The sequence below is a fragment of the Bubalus kerabau genome, chromosome 14, assembly GCF_029407905.1.
Source record: "Bubalus kerabau isolate K-KA32 ecotype Philippines breed swamp buffalo chromosome 14, PCC_UOA_SB_1v2, whole genome shotgun sequence".
Classification (NCBI taxonomy): Eukaryota; Metazoa; Chordata; class Mammalia; order Artiodactyla; family Bovidae; genus Bubalus; species Bubalus kerabau.
This window is the reverse complement of record NC_073637.1, coordinates 38,831,257-38,845,107: the sequence shown is the minus strand read 5'-3', so window position 1 is coordinate 38,845,107 and position 13,851 is coordinate 38,831,257. Positions and strand designations below refer to the sequence as shown.

At 44.4% G+C, this 13,851-nt stretch overlaps 1 protein-coding gene across 1 annotated transcript in view; it reads left to right on the top strand.

Annotated features, from left to right (window-relative positions):
- Positions 1 to 11,391: 11,391 nt before the first annotated feature.
- The window catches only part of RPL7 (ribosomal protein L7), a 65,104-nt gene continuing 62,644 nt past the window's right edge, over positions 11,392 to 13,851 (top strand). The window contains exon 1 of the mRNA XM_055546270.1: positions 11,392 to 11,396. The gene's annotated coding sequence lies outside the window, so the exon portion shown is untranslated. The remainder of the gene's footprint in view (positions 11,397 to 13,851) is intronic.

The following is a 13,851-nucleotide window of genomic DNA, read 5'->3' as shown; positions in this document are numbered from 1 at the left end:
AAGAAAACCTTTGTCTTATTTACTCAGCTTCTAATTCCCAGTTTTATTCGATTCTGCTAGGGTAGGTATGTTATCATCCCAATGGGAGTCCTTTAAAGATGCCTGGAACACTGAAAGGAACCAGAGCTCCTTGGAAAAAGAGTTGCTTTCTGATTGGAGGAAGAAATGTCCAAGATGAGTCTACATGATTGTGTCAGAAAGCAGGGAAGCTATCAACAGCTGGCCCGGGGACTTCCCTGGTGGTCCAGTGGCTAAGATTCCATGCTACTAATGCAGGGGACCTGGGTTCGATCCCTGGTCAGGGAACTAGATCCCACATGCTACAACTGAAGACCCCACTGTAGCACAACTAAGACTTGGCACAGCCAAATAAATTAAATGCAATAAAAAAAAAAAAAAACAAAACCCGGCCCAGGAGCCAACTGGAGAGTTCTACTGGCCAAAGATGGGAAACTTTTAGCATCAAAAAGAATAATGACTGCAATGTATTGAAAGGTGGCAAAAATAGAAAACTCAAAATTTATAATGATTTAAAAAACAAGCTCCTTATTGGTCACTATTAGAGGTTGTTTGGGTACCGATGAAAATTGATAAAAATGAGAATATCCCACCTTTCCTTCATGAACAGTATGTCATAATAGCCAAAGATCTGGTAAGATAAAGTTCATCCTTACATCAAGATTCTCCCTAATAACAAGGAATAACAGAACTAGAAAATCATGACTTTTGCAACCCCTGATAAGATAATGGATTTAGAAATGATCATCAATGGATGCTAAAACTATCTAGTGAAAGGCTAATAGGGAATTTTAAAATAGGAAAGCTAAAACAACATGGTTCATAATCTGTATGAACTCTTGTATTTGTCTTCAGAGTAGTAGGAATAGATAGTTACAATAAGACATTTTGGAAATGATCTGGGAAATTTGAACTTTGGAACTGAGTATTAGAGTATATTAAGGGTTTCTTGTTTATTTTGTTAAAGGTGATAGTGGCATTATGGTTATGTCCTTTATTTTTATTTTATTTTATATCTTTTGGCCACACTGTACTGCATGTGGGCTCTTATATTCCAACTAGAGACTGAACCCATGCCCACTGCATTGGAAGCACAGAGTCTTATTAACCACCGGACCACCAGGGAAGTTCAGGTTATATCTTTTAAAACGTGTTTATCTGTTAAGGGCACATATGTAAGTTTTTGTGGGTAAAGTCATATGTCTTCTGGTTATTTTAAAAGTGCTCAGAGCAAAAAAGTGTAGGGGATGGATGAAACCAGATTGATTAAAATGTTGATTATTATTGAAATTAGATGGTGAGGATGTAGGAGTTCATTATATTCTTCTCTCTGCTTCTTATAAGTTGAAAAGTTCTAGAATTTAATTTTAACTAAATGACCTTTTTCTATATTTATAAATAATATACAATTGCTATTTCAAATCCTGAAAGATGATGCTGTGAAAGTGCTGCACTCAATATGCCAGCAAATTTAGAAAACTCAGCAGTGGCCACAGGACTGGGAAAGGTCAGTTTTCATTCCAATCCCAAAGAAAGGCAATGCCAAAGAATGCTCAAACTACCGCACAATTGCACTCATTTCACACGCTAGTAAAGTAATGCTCAAAATTCTCCAAGCCAGGCTTCAGCAATATGTGAACCGTGAACTTCCTGATGTTCAAGCTGGTTTTAGAAAAGGCAGAGGAACCAGAGATCAAATTGCCAATATCCGCTGGATCATGGAAAAAGCAAAAGAGTTCCAGAAAAACATCTATTTTGGCTTTATTGACTATGCCAAAGCCTTTGACTGTGTGGATCACAATAAACTGTGGAAAATTCTGAAAGAGATGGGAATACCAGACCACCTGATCTGCCTCTTGAGAAATCTGTATGCAGGTCAGGAAGCAACAGTTAGAACTGGACATGGAACAACAGACTGGTTCCAAATAGGAAAAGGAGTTCGTCGAGGCTGTATATTGTCACCCTGCTTATTTAATTCCATGCAGAGTACATCATGAGAAACGCTGGACTGGAAGAAACACAAGCTGGAATCAAGATTGCCGGGAGAAACATCAATAACCTCAGATATGCAGATGACACCACCCTTATGGCAGAAAGTGAAGAGGAGCGAAAAAGCCTCTTGATGAAGGTGAAAGTGGAGAGTGAAAAAGTTGGCTTAAAGCTCAACATTCAGAAAATGAAGATCATGGCATCCGGTCCCATCACTTCATGGGAAATAGATGGGGAAACAGTGGAAACAGTGTCAGACTTTATTTTTCTGGGCTCCAAAATCACTGCAGATGGTGACTGCAGCCATGAAATTAAAAGACGCTTACTCCTTGGAAGGAAAGTTATGACCAACCTAGATAGCATATTCAAAAGCAGAGACATTACTTTGCCAACAAAGGTCCATCTAGCCAAGGCTATGGTTTTTCCTGTGGTCATGTATGGATGTGAGAGTTGGACTGTGAAGAAGGCTGAGAGCCGAAGAATTGATGCTTTTGAACTGTGGTGTTGGAGAAGACTCTTGAGAGTCCCTTGGAGTGCAAGGAGATCCAACCAGTCCATTCTGAAGGAGATCAGCCCTGGTATTTCTTTGGAAGGAATGATGCTAAAGCTGAAACTCCAGTACTTTGGCCACCTCATGCGAAGAGTTGACTCATTGGAAAAGACTCTGATGCTGGGAGGGATTGGGGGCAGGAGGAGAAGGGGACGCCAGAGGATGAGATGGCTGGATGGCATCACTGACTCGATGGACTTGAGTCTGAGTGAATTCCGGGAGTTTGTGAGGGACAGGGAGACCTGGCGTGCTGCAATTCATGGGGTCGCAAAGAGTCGGACACGACTGAGCAACTGAACTGATACTTAATTATACAGTTGAAATACATATTTTCTATAATAAAAATTACAATGATTTTTAACACTTCAGAAGCTGTTTTTATTTTTAATGCCTGGGAAAGGTAACATGCGAATTGGTTTATCAGGTGAAGGTGCATGAAATCATAGAAGGCAGAATACAAAGAAAATGGGAAAGAAGCTAGCAAGATGCACACCCACCCCTGTGGGTACCAGGTTGTCCCTGGGTCTCCGGTGAGGAGTGCGGCTGGATCAAGGCCAGTTCAAAGGCACTAAATTCCTAAGGAGGGAGGGAGAGTTGGCAGGGCCGTACCACCTAAAGAAAGCCTGAGACTGGCTAGAGGGTCTCCTGGGGCCTGCCAGTTTAGCATCCAGACAGACCTCAGTGGTGGGTCTCAGGGCTATTATTGGTATATCTGGATGTACTAGGCCCTAAGAAGAAAGCTGAGCATCAAAGAATTGATGCTTTTGAACTGTGGTGTTACTCCTAGTCAATCCTAAAGGAAATCAATCCTGAATATTTATTGGAAGGACTGATGCTGAAGCTGAAGTTCCAATACTTTGGCCACCTGATATGAAGAACTGACTCCTTAGAAAAGACCCTGATGATGGGAAAAATTGAAGGCAGGAGGAAAAGGGGACAACACAGGATGAGATGGTTGAATGGCATCACTGACTTGATGGACATGAGTTTGAACAAGCTCTGGGAGTTGTGATGGCCAGGGAAGCCTGGCGTGCTGCTGTCCATGGGGTCTCAAAGAGTTGGACATGACTGAGTGACTGAGCTGAACTAAGGCCCTAAGATGATGAAGTGTTAGTCACTCGGTCATGTTCGACTCTTTTCGTCCCCATGGACTGTAGCCCGCCAGGATTCTCTGTCCATGGGATTTCCCAGGCAATAATATTGGAACGGGTTGCCATTTCCTCCTCCAGGGGATCTTCCCAACCCAGGGATCAAACCCAGTGTCCTGCACTGCAGGCAGATTCTTTATCGTCTGAGCCACCAGGGAAGCCCATAAGATGATGAAAGAAGATGAATAATTACAATTTCAGTTTGGTCATTTAAAGGAGCTGAATCATTAAGAATCAGATAATTCTGTCCACTGAATTGCATGTTACGGGGAACCAATACCCAGTGGGAGAAGGTGGTGGTGACTGGTTTCATCAGGCTGGGACACTTCCTGATACATCTGTCTCCACCAGAGCGGATACTGCTCATCAGTGGCACATCACTTCCTTAAGACAACAGGGCCAAAAATATAGACATGTGCACTCCTGATTTCATCTGTTGTAGGAGTCCTCTCCTGGCCACCTAACCCTCTTCCTTTTTCCATATCTTTAATGAGGTCGTGGTTGAGCCAACCCCTCTGCTTAGAGGAACTTTCCCTTGTTATTTTATTTATTTATCTGGCTGCTTCAGGTCTTAATTGCAGCACATGGGATCTTTTGTTGCAGCACATAGACTCTCTAGTTGTGGCTCAAGGGCTCCAGAGCACCTGGCTCAGTAGTCAAAGCGCACGGGCTTAGTTGCTCTGAGGCATGTGGGATCTTAGTTCCCCCACGAGGGATTAAGCTTTCCACATCCCCAGCATTGCAAGGAGGATTCTTAACCACTGGACCACCAGGGAAGTCCCTTGTAACTTTACAGGTCTCAGGGGGCAAACCCTTTCCCCTCTCCAGGCTCTGATCAGATCATTCATGTTGCCTTTCTGGGTCTAGACAAGGATGGTACTAAACATTAACTGTACCCATGATTTATGTAGCCTAACATTAAAGAAAATGGGCTCTGGAGCCACATAGGGACTGTGTTGCAACCCTGCCTCAGCAGTTGAGGTGTGACCTTAAGCAACTAGCCCTTCTGAGACTTGGTTTCTTGGAACTTCCCTGATGGTGAAATGGTTGAAACTCTGCACTTCCACTCCAGGGGGCACAGGTTCCATCCCTGATCAGGGAACTAATATCCCACAAGCCATGCCGTCAGAAACAAAACAAAAATATGTGGTTTCTTCAAAATGCATACCTTGACATTATTCTGAAAAATGGATTAAATAGAGCATCTGCTAAAATGCCTGCCGCCTTGTAGGTTCTTAATAAACGAGAGCTTTCCTGCAATGGCAGCTGTCAACAACAGCGATAGTTGTTGTGTTATAACTGCCACCGCATAAAGCGTTGACCCTGGCCTTAGTTTTGTTCACAGAGGCTAAACTAAATGCCCAAACTAGGAATCCTGGATCTGCTTGCACACACTCTCCAAATGCAAATCTGGGGCATTTCCCGATGGAATTAAAAGTGTGACCAAGCTGTGGAATACAGGCTAATCCTATAAACAAGGTATATTTGCCAGGTCAACTCTGCTTGTTTCTCTAATCTAGCAACTCCAGGTGGCTGCAGCGGGTAGGAAGGGGTATGAGAAAGAAATGGAAATGGTTCACCTCAACCACAGTGTCCAATCACCACACTTGGAGTTAGTACTAAGACCACACCTCTTCTTGTTCCCCAGCAACTTGCACCCCTGTGTATCCTAAAACCCCACCATACAGCTGTCTCCTGCCCCAGTAGTCTCTTTGGCAAGATGGTGTTTATTGACTGATAACACTTAGTGGATCACGCTCAAAGGAACAATTGCTTTTGAGTTCAGCATAAAGCTCTAACTTAGTTCAAAATAATAAATGTGTAATGATTTGTGTCAGAATCCCCGAGTGCCTGGCACCTAGTAGGTGCTCAATAAATATTTGCAAAGTGATTAATGGGGGGAATTTCAGGCAGTGGAGTGCATGGCTGAGGGACATCCTTTAGGCCTGGGGACTTTCCTAGGACCATTCCTATCACTCTACAGAGGGTGGTTTCCTGTTCCAGTTACTCAGAAGGCCAGCCCTTAGGAAGGGTACCAGACCAGCATTTCTTTAAGGGTTGAGGCTGTAGGAGCTGTAGGTTTCCTGCTTCACGGCCCTTTAGAGCCATTAAAGTTTCGCTTCGGTGGATGGCTTCCCAGTGGGAGTGATAGAAAGCTCACCACTTAGGCTTTGGCTGCCCATGCCTGAAAAAAATGCCCTTGGGACTGATCCTGAAGTGCCTGAGGATAAGTTAAATGGCTTAATAGATCCTGGCAGCTTGAGAAGGGACTAATGGTCCCACGTTAATTGGGTACACAGAGTGAAGATGAATCTCTGAAAAGGTATTTCAGATTTGCCTGTTCAGCTCTAACTGGCTTCAGAGCAGCACATTGCTCGACCCCAAACTGATGCTGATTATTAATGAAGTATAAATGCTTGGAGATTAATATTTGCATCAACTCCATATTCCTTATCCTCTTGTTCGCCCCTTCTGCAAACATGGAGTGAATGCCTACTGTGTGCCACACGTTGGGCCAGGGCATAGAGGTAGATGATGTCACTATCTCTGGCCCCCTGAACCTTGATTCTAGAAGGCAGAGGATGAGACTAAGAAACAAAGAGATTGGTGCCTTGTTAGGTGCAGATCCAAGAGAGGTGCAAAGGAAGGAGGAGGGGTGGTCCTGCCTGGGGTGGTGGATGGCAGTGAGGCTACCTGGTTGTGTGGGGACTGGAGGAACGAGGTGGAGGCAAGAGAGAGCTCCTGGCAGGGGCAGCAGTGCACCCATAGAGCCTGAGCGCTCGACTCTAGGGATGAGGAGCCACAGGGGGCACACATGAGCCGAGGGAGGGAGTGCAACCTGGAAAGATGGGCCGGAGGAGTCTCAGGTGGGACTGTCACCAGAGGACTGGACCCGGACATGCCATGCACTCAGCTTTGCATTGTGAAAAAGACACGGACCAGAGTGTGCAGATCGTACTTGAGTGGAGGTGAGACTAAAACCAGGGAAACCCCTTACAAGGGTCAAGGATGTGAAACAGGTTCTGAAGCAGTGTTGCAATTCTTCCTGGTCTTTCTGAGCTTGCTTAACCTCTTTGAGTGCCTTCTTCAAGGTGAGGAACACATGATAAGTAGAGGCACATCTCAGATGCTTTGGTTGCAATCTTGAACTGGCTCAGGCAAAAGAATTGATGGGAAATCACATGTTTCAGGGAATCCTCTGGGCAGTGGGAATGCTTGCTGCAGGGAGGCTCCTCCGTATCTCACTCATTTCTGCTCCCAGCTGAACATTAGTGCTTTCCTGCATGTTCCCTTACTCTGCATGGCGTGCAAGCATGGCCCCTGCCATGACCACACCAGATCTCAGTGCTTCCCCACCAGAAGTGCCTGCAACTCTGCGTTTAGTTCCACTTTAAATCCACTGAGGAGCAAGGGACGAGATACTGGAAAACAGTGATAGCTTCCATTCCAAACTCAGAGTTGTTTCTTGAAAAGGAGCATTTTCTAAAAGTATGGGTGCAATGGAGTGCAATTCCCAGAAAAAGAATAGAGATGCTGGGCAGATAACCATTAGGTCAACTTTATAAAAATACTTTATAGATACAAAGCACCCTGCAAATAGAAGACTTCATTCACTCTTTGAGAGTGGGACTTCTTTGGACTCATTTCTAGTTGCAGTGTGTAGAGTAGATACTGACACATTATAATACTGATTATAATAGGGACTTCATAAAAAATTTGTTGTTGTTCAGTCTCTGAGTCGTGTCCTTCTCTTGTGACTCCATGGATTGTAGCCCGCCAGGCTCCTCTGTCCAAGGAATTCTCCAAGAAGAATACTGGAGTGGGTTGCCATTTCCTTCTCCAAGGGATCTTCCCGATCCAGGGATCAAACCTGTGTCTCCTACATTGGCAGTTTGGTTCAGTTTAGTTGCTCAGTCGTGTCGGACTCTTTGCGACCCCATAGACTGCAGCATGCCAGGCTTCCCTGGCCATCACCAATTCCAAGAGCTTGCTCAAACTCATGTCCATCAAATTGGTGATGCCATCCGACCATCTCATCCTCTGTCATCCCCTTCTCCTCCCACCTTCCATCTTTCCCAGTATCAGGGTCTTTTCCAATGAGTCAGTTCTTCTCATCAGGTGGCCAAAATATTGGAGTTTCAGCTTCAGCATCGGTCTTTCCAATGAATATTCAGGACTGATTTCCTTTAGGATGGACTGGCTGGATCTCCTTGCAGTCCAAGGAACTCGCAAGAGTCTTCTCCAACACCACAGTTCAAAAGCATCAATTCTTCGGCGCTCAGCTTTCTTTAGAGTCCAACTCTCACATCCATACATGATTACTGGGAAAACCATAGCTTTGACTAGACAGACCTTTGTCAGCAAAGTAATGTCTCTGCTTTTTAATATGCTGTCTAGGTGGGTCATAGCTTTTCTTCCAAGGAGCAAGCCTCTTAATTTTCTGGCTGCAGTCACCACATGCAGTAATTTTGGAGCCCAAGAAAATAAAGTCTGTCACTATTTCCATTGTTTCCCCATCTTTTTGCCATGAAGTGATGAGACTGGATGCCATGATCTTAGTTTTTTGAATGTTAAGTTTTAAGTCAACTTTTTCACTCTCCTCTTTCACTTTCATCAAGAGGTTTTTTAGTTCCTCTTCACTTTCTCCCATAAGGGTAGTATCATCTGCATATCTGAGGTTATTGATATTTCTCCCGGCAATCTTGAGTCCAGCTTGTGCTTCAGTTAGTCTGGCATTTCGTATGATGTATTCTGCATATAAGTTAAATAAGCAGGGTGACAATATACAGCCTTGACATACTCCTTTCCCAATTTGAAACCAGTCTGTTCCATGTACGGTTCTAACTGTTGCTTCTTGATCTGCATACAGATTTCTCAGGAGGCAGGTCAGGTGGTCTGGTTATTCCCATCTCTTGAAGAATTTTCCATCGTTTGTTGTGATCTACACAGTCAAAGGCTTTGGCATAGTCAATAAAGCAGAAGTAGATGTTTTTCTGGAACTCGCTTGCATTGGCAAGCAGGTTCATTGCCATCTGAGCCACCATGGAGCCCTCATAAAAAAAATGGTATGGAGTTATCAGATACCATAGATGGAGTTAGGAAAATTGTCAGACGGCATACACACAGGGGAGTCAAACTTCATCAGGGATTAAACCTCAAGTTCACATGCACTATGGAAATGACATGTAATCGAAATAATCCTTAAAACCCTCCTCCCTCCCCCCAACCCAGGGAGACACCATATTGAAATACCACTGACCATCTCTCAGTAAGTTTGACAGAACTGTCAGACAGTTCAGATCTGTTCCAAGTTGGAACAGATCACTGTTTCCTTTGATTGAGCACCAGATAGCTTTTATTTAAGAGTGATGCTTTCTGAAAAAACATGAGTCCCACTCAGCAAGGTGAGATGCCCAGGACAGGAGAGCAGATGCCCTTTGTCCATCTCATGCTTTCTCTGGGTGTGCTCACTGTTGTTGCAGAGCACAGGCTCTAGGGCAATGGTTTTAGAAGTTGTGGCATGTGAGCTCAGTAGCTGTGGCTCCCAGGCTCTAGAGCACAAGCTCAGTAGTTGTGGTGCATGGGCTTGGTTGCCCTGCAGCATGTGGGATCTTCCTGGGTGAGGGATCCAACCTGTGTCTCTTGCATAGGCAGGCAGATTCTTTACCACTAAGCCACCAGGGAAGCCCTTAGATGTGCTCACGGAATGCAATGGCAGATGGAATTGCTTGCCTGATGTCACTGTTATTTTTATTATTCTCAGTGTTACTGAGAGTTGCTGAACATACGTAGTTAAAATTATGTAAGTCTACTAAGTTTGTTTGCTTGTTCATATACTGTCTGGTGCCCGTCTACTAGAATGGGTATTTAATGAGTTTGAAAGTGCATCTGCCCTGTTCACTATAGACTCTCCTAGCATCATTTAGTAAGACTTCAGTAAGTACATGTTGAAGGAGTGATCTTATTGCTCCAGACACCTTGCTTGGTACTGAAGGGGTGGGTGTGGAGTGGGTGGAGGGATAAAAAGACCAGTGAAACTGGCCTTTCCCTTGGGGGCATGGTCAATCTAATAAAGTTCATCTGAACTACGAAGTGCCTGAAAAGACATAAAAAGACAATAGTACCGAGCAGGAAGTGTTCACTGTCAATGAATAATAGAAGGAAAAGTTCTGGTGGACTCTTAGAGGAAGTAGGACCTATCTCTAAGGACCGTCTTCCTGCTTTTCTACTCAACTCCATCCTGTTTGCTTCTCCATTCATCCAGAGAGGTGTCAGCTTTGCATCCTGGAGCAAGTTCAAGCCCAAGGATTTTCTTCAAACATATGCTGGTGCTTGGAGCCTGCTCAGGCAGGGAGGAGTTCTCACACTGGCTGGTGATCAGTTAATATCAAATATCAGATTTCTCTTATCTGAGCTTGACAAAACCTGTCATTGCAAGGACTAGTTGTGATAATGAGGTCTTAACTTGGTGACCTCCTGGGGTAAGCGGGTCTTACCTTCTTCCCCAACCATTGCACATCCCTACTTTGTGAGGAAAAACCCTGGGCTGTCCGACTGCCCGTGTGAGTTTACAATCCCTAATTCCGGAGGAGAGCTTCTGGGGACAGCCCCACCTCTGTCCTCACAAACCTGCCCATCTGCTCACAGATCCTCTTCTGCTTTCAGAGGCAAGACTGCGTGACCCACTCTGGTCTGGGTAGAGTTTCTGTGCTGGTGGCTTTGGACTCATGTCCTGATGGGGACCAAGTACCTGGGATCCTGGGTGAGTACAAGGGTGGCCAGGTGTTGACCGTCTAGAAGGAGTTACTTGCTTTACCCGAGGGCCAGGTCACTTACAGCCCATGTGGAACACAAAATTTATTTTATTTATTGCAGAAAAATTAGAAAGTATGCGTATATAACCACTGTACACAGGTGAATTTTTGAATTCTCTTACTCTCTGTGTATATAAATATACAAATACAAAAAATAAGATATTGTCATTTTGTAACCTGCTCTGTTTTTACTTTTACCATATCACAGAATCTTTCGATGTTGAGAAATACAGATTTGCCATGTTATTTTTAACAGTTACATAATATTGTGCCATCATTTAATAGCCTCCTATCATTGGGTATTTCACTGTTTGGCATTTGGGGGCTATTATTAATAGGCAGTGCTGTAATAAATCATTTTGTCCATGCTATGACATTCTTATTTGATTATTTCCTTAAAAGAAGTTCCTAGAAATAAGATTGTAGAAATGAAGGGTAGGCACATTTTAATGTTGGATCAACTTATATCTTGCTGGGATAGATTAAGGGCCACCAGTGAGGCACATACATTGTTTCTATCTTTACTGTTCTGAGCTCTTTTGTCCTTTATATATGTGTATATAAAAAATATATATGTATATAATATATAGTATATATTATTATATGTATTATTAATACATATATTGTATGTATATATTATATGGTATAAAATATATATTATATATATGATTATATATATTTTTGACTGTGCTAGGTCTTAGTTGCTGCCAAGGGCTTTCTCTAGTTGCTGCAAGCAGGGGATGATCTCTACTTGTGCGTGGGCTTCTCACCGTGGTGGCTTCTCTTGTGTGGAGCGCAGGTTCCAGGGCGTGTGGGCTCAGTAGTTGCCGCTCACAGGCTCTCAAGCACGGGCTCAGTAGTCGTGGTACATGGGCTTTGCTGCTCCGTGGCATCTGGGATCTTCCCGTATCAGGGATCGGCCCCGTGTTTCCTGCACCGGCAGATGGATTCTTTACCACTGGGCCATCAGGGAAGCGCAGCTCTTCTGTCTTGTATCAGTTTTCACTTTTTACTTCTCATGAGTTTGGCCACTTTTTCATATGATGAATGTTTCTTTAACTCTTCTTTTGGGGATTGCCTATTTGTGGGAGAATTTTTAAATTAATTTGATTTATTTATATATTTAGGTCTTTATTGCTGTGCACCAGCTTTCTCTAGTTGCGGTGAGTGGGGGCTACTCTCCAGTTGCAGTGCAGGGGTTTCTCATTGTGACGGCTTCTATTGTCGTGGAGCACGGGTTCAACGGCATGTGAGCTCAGTAGCTGTGGTGCAGGGGCTTAGTTGCCTCATGATATGTGGAATTTTCCAGGAATAGGGATCTAACCCATGTCCCCCGCATTGGCAAGGTGGATTCTTAACCACTGGACCACCAGGGAAGTCCCTGTGAAAGATTTTTAAATGAGAAGCAAAGTGACTCCAATTTATATGGTCAGACAATTTGAAGTATGTTGTTTTACTAATGTCCACCTTTTCTTTCCTGTGTTTTCCACCTCTTCTCCTGATCCATGCTGGTCCCATCCCCATCCCCCATCACTGCACATTCAACGTTGGGTTCCCATGCCCTGACCTACACCTGCTGTGGCCCATGGCCAGAATGACACACCACCCCCATCTCCATCCCCAGATTGCTTCAGGCATCCCCCAGGACAAGATTTGGTCCATATTTCAATCTGATTAATGCTGATAAGCCTGGACTGAGCTGAGCATGAAGGGGCTAAAAATGAATGAAACAGGGACTTCTCTGGCAGTGCAGTGGTTAAGACTCTGTACTTCCAATTCTAGAGCTGTGGATTCGATCCCTGGTCAGAAAGCTAAGATCCCACATGCCTCCAGGCCAAGAAACCAAAATATAAAAACAGAAACAATATTGTAACAAATTCGATAAAGACTTTACAAAAAAATGAATGAAATACAATGTTATTCTCAGGAGCTGAGCATCTATTAGGAGAGTCAGACAAACCATACATCACTAATGCAAGGCAGACCCTGAGAGGTCCACTGATAGCAATGGAACAGATCTGAAAGAGGAGATTCTAATTTCCACTCTCGGATCTCAGATGATTTCTTAAAGAAATTGAGGTTTGAGGGTAAAGGTATTTTAGCAGTACAGTCTAATAACAAGAGCAACCGCTTACTAAATAACTGCCATGTGTCAGGTTGGGACATATGTTATCATTAATTCTTTTAACAGCTACACACAGTAGGCATTATTCTATTTTACAGCTGAGGAAAGAAGGGCTCAGTGAAATTTAACAACCCGCCCAAGGCTTCTGGGTTGTGTTAGAGTGGGGATTTGAACCCAGGTCTGTCAACATTGTTTTGTCCTCTTCCAGTTACTCTTTGAGCAAAAGTTGTAGGATCGAGACTATGTAGAGCACAGGATTCTTGGGGGATCTTGAGCTGGGCCTTGTCTCTTGTCCCTACTGCCATCAAGGCTCAATTCAGATATCACCTCCTCCAGGAAGCCTTCCTTGACTTCCTCAAGTTACCTAGATGTCACCCATATGCCTCCCTTCAACACACACATTTGTAGGTGTGACCATGTGTCTTCTTTTCTCATGGATTTACTCACCAAATATGAATTGCCTACTCATTGGTTTCTGCCCATTGGATGGTAAGCTCCTTGAGGGTGGGGCTGCATCTGGTTGTCTTCGCATTCCCAGTTTGTAAGAGAATGACAGAGTCACAGGGGCACTGTGTGTGGAGAAGAGGGAATGAGTAGGCTTGCGGTGTCTTGGCAGGATTTGGCAACAGGTCATGGGTGGTAGATGAGAGCTTCCCTGGTGGCTCAGAGGTAAAGAATCTGCCTGCAATATAGGAGCCACAGGAAATGCGGGTTCAATGCCTGGGTTGGGAAGATCCCTTGGAGGAGAGCATGGCATTCCACTCCAGTATTCTTGCCTGGAGAACCCCATGGACAGGGGAGCCTGGTGGGCTACAGTCCATAGTGCTGCAAAGAGTCAGACATGACTGAAGCGACTTAGCATGCATGCATGCAGACATGTGTGCACACAGGGATGGAAGAAATCTCTGAATTGCAGGGTAATGGGGAAGAGGGATGTGGAAGGAGGAGCAGGATGACTGGATGGTCCCCACCCCTCCCACAGGGGTAAGGAGTCCAGGATCAGGGAGGTGAAGCCATTGGTTTTATTTGTGTGTGTGTTGCTGCTTGGGCTTTTCTCTAGTTGCAGCGCGCGTGGGCTACTCTCTAGTTGCCGTGGCTTCTCTTATTGTGGAGCTCGGGCTCTAGAGTGCACGGGCTTCAGTAGTTGCAGCTCCTGGGCTCTAGAGTGTGGGCTCAGTAGTTGTGGCGCACCAGCTTAGTTGCTCC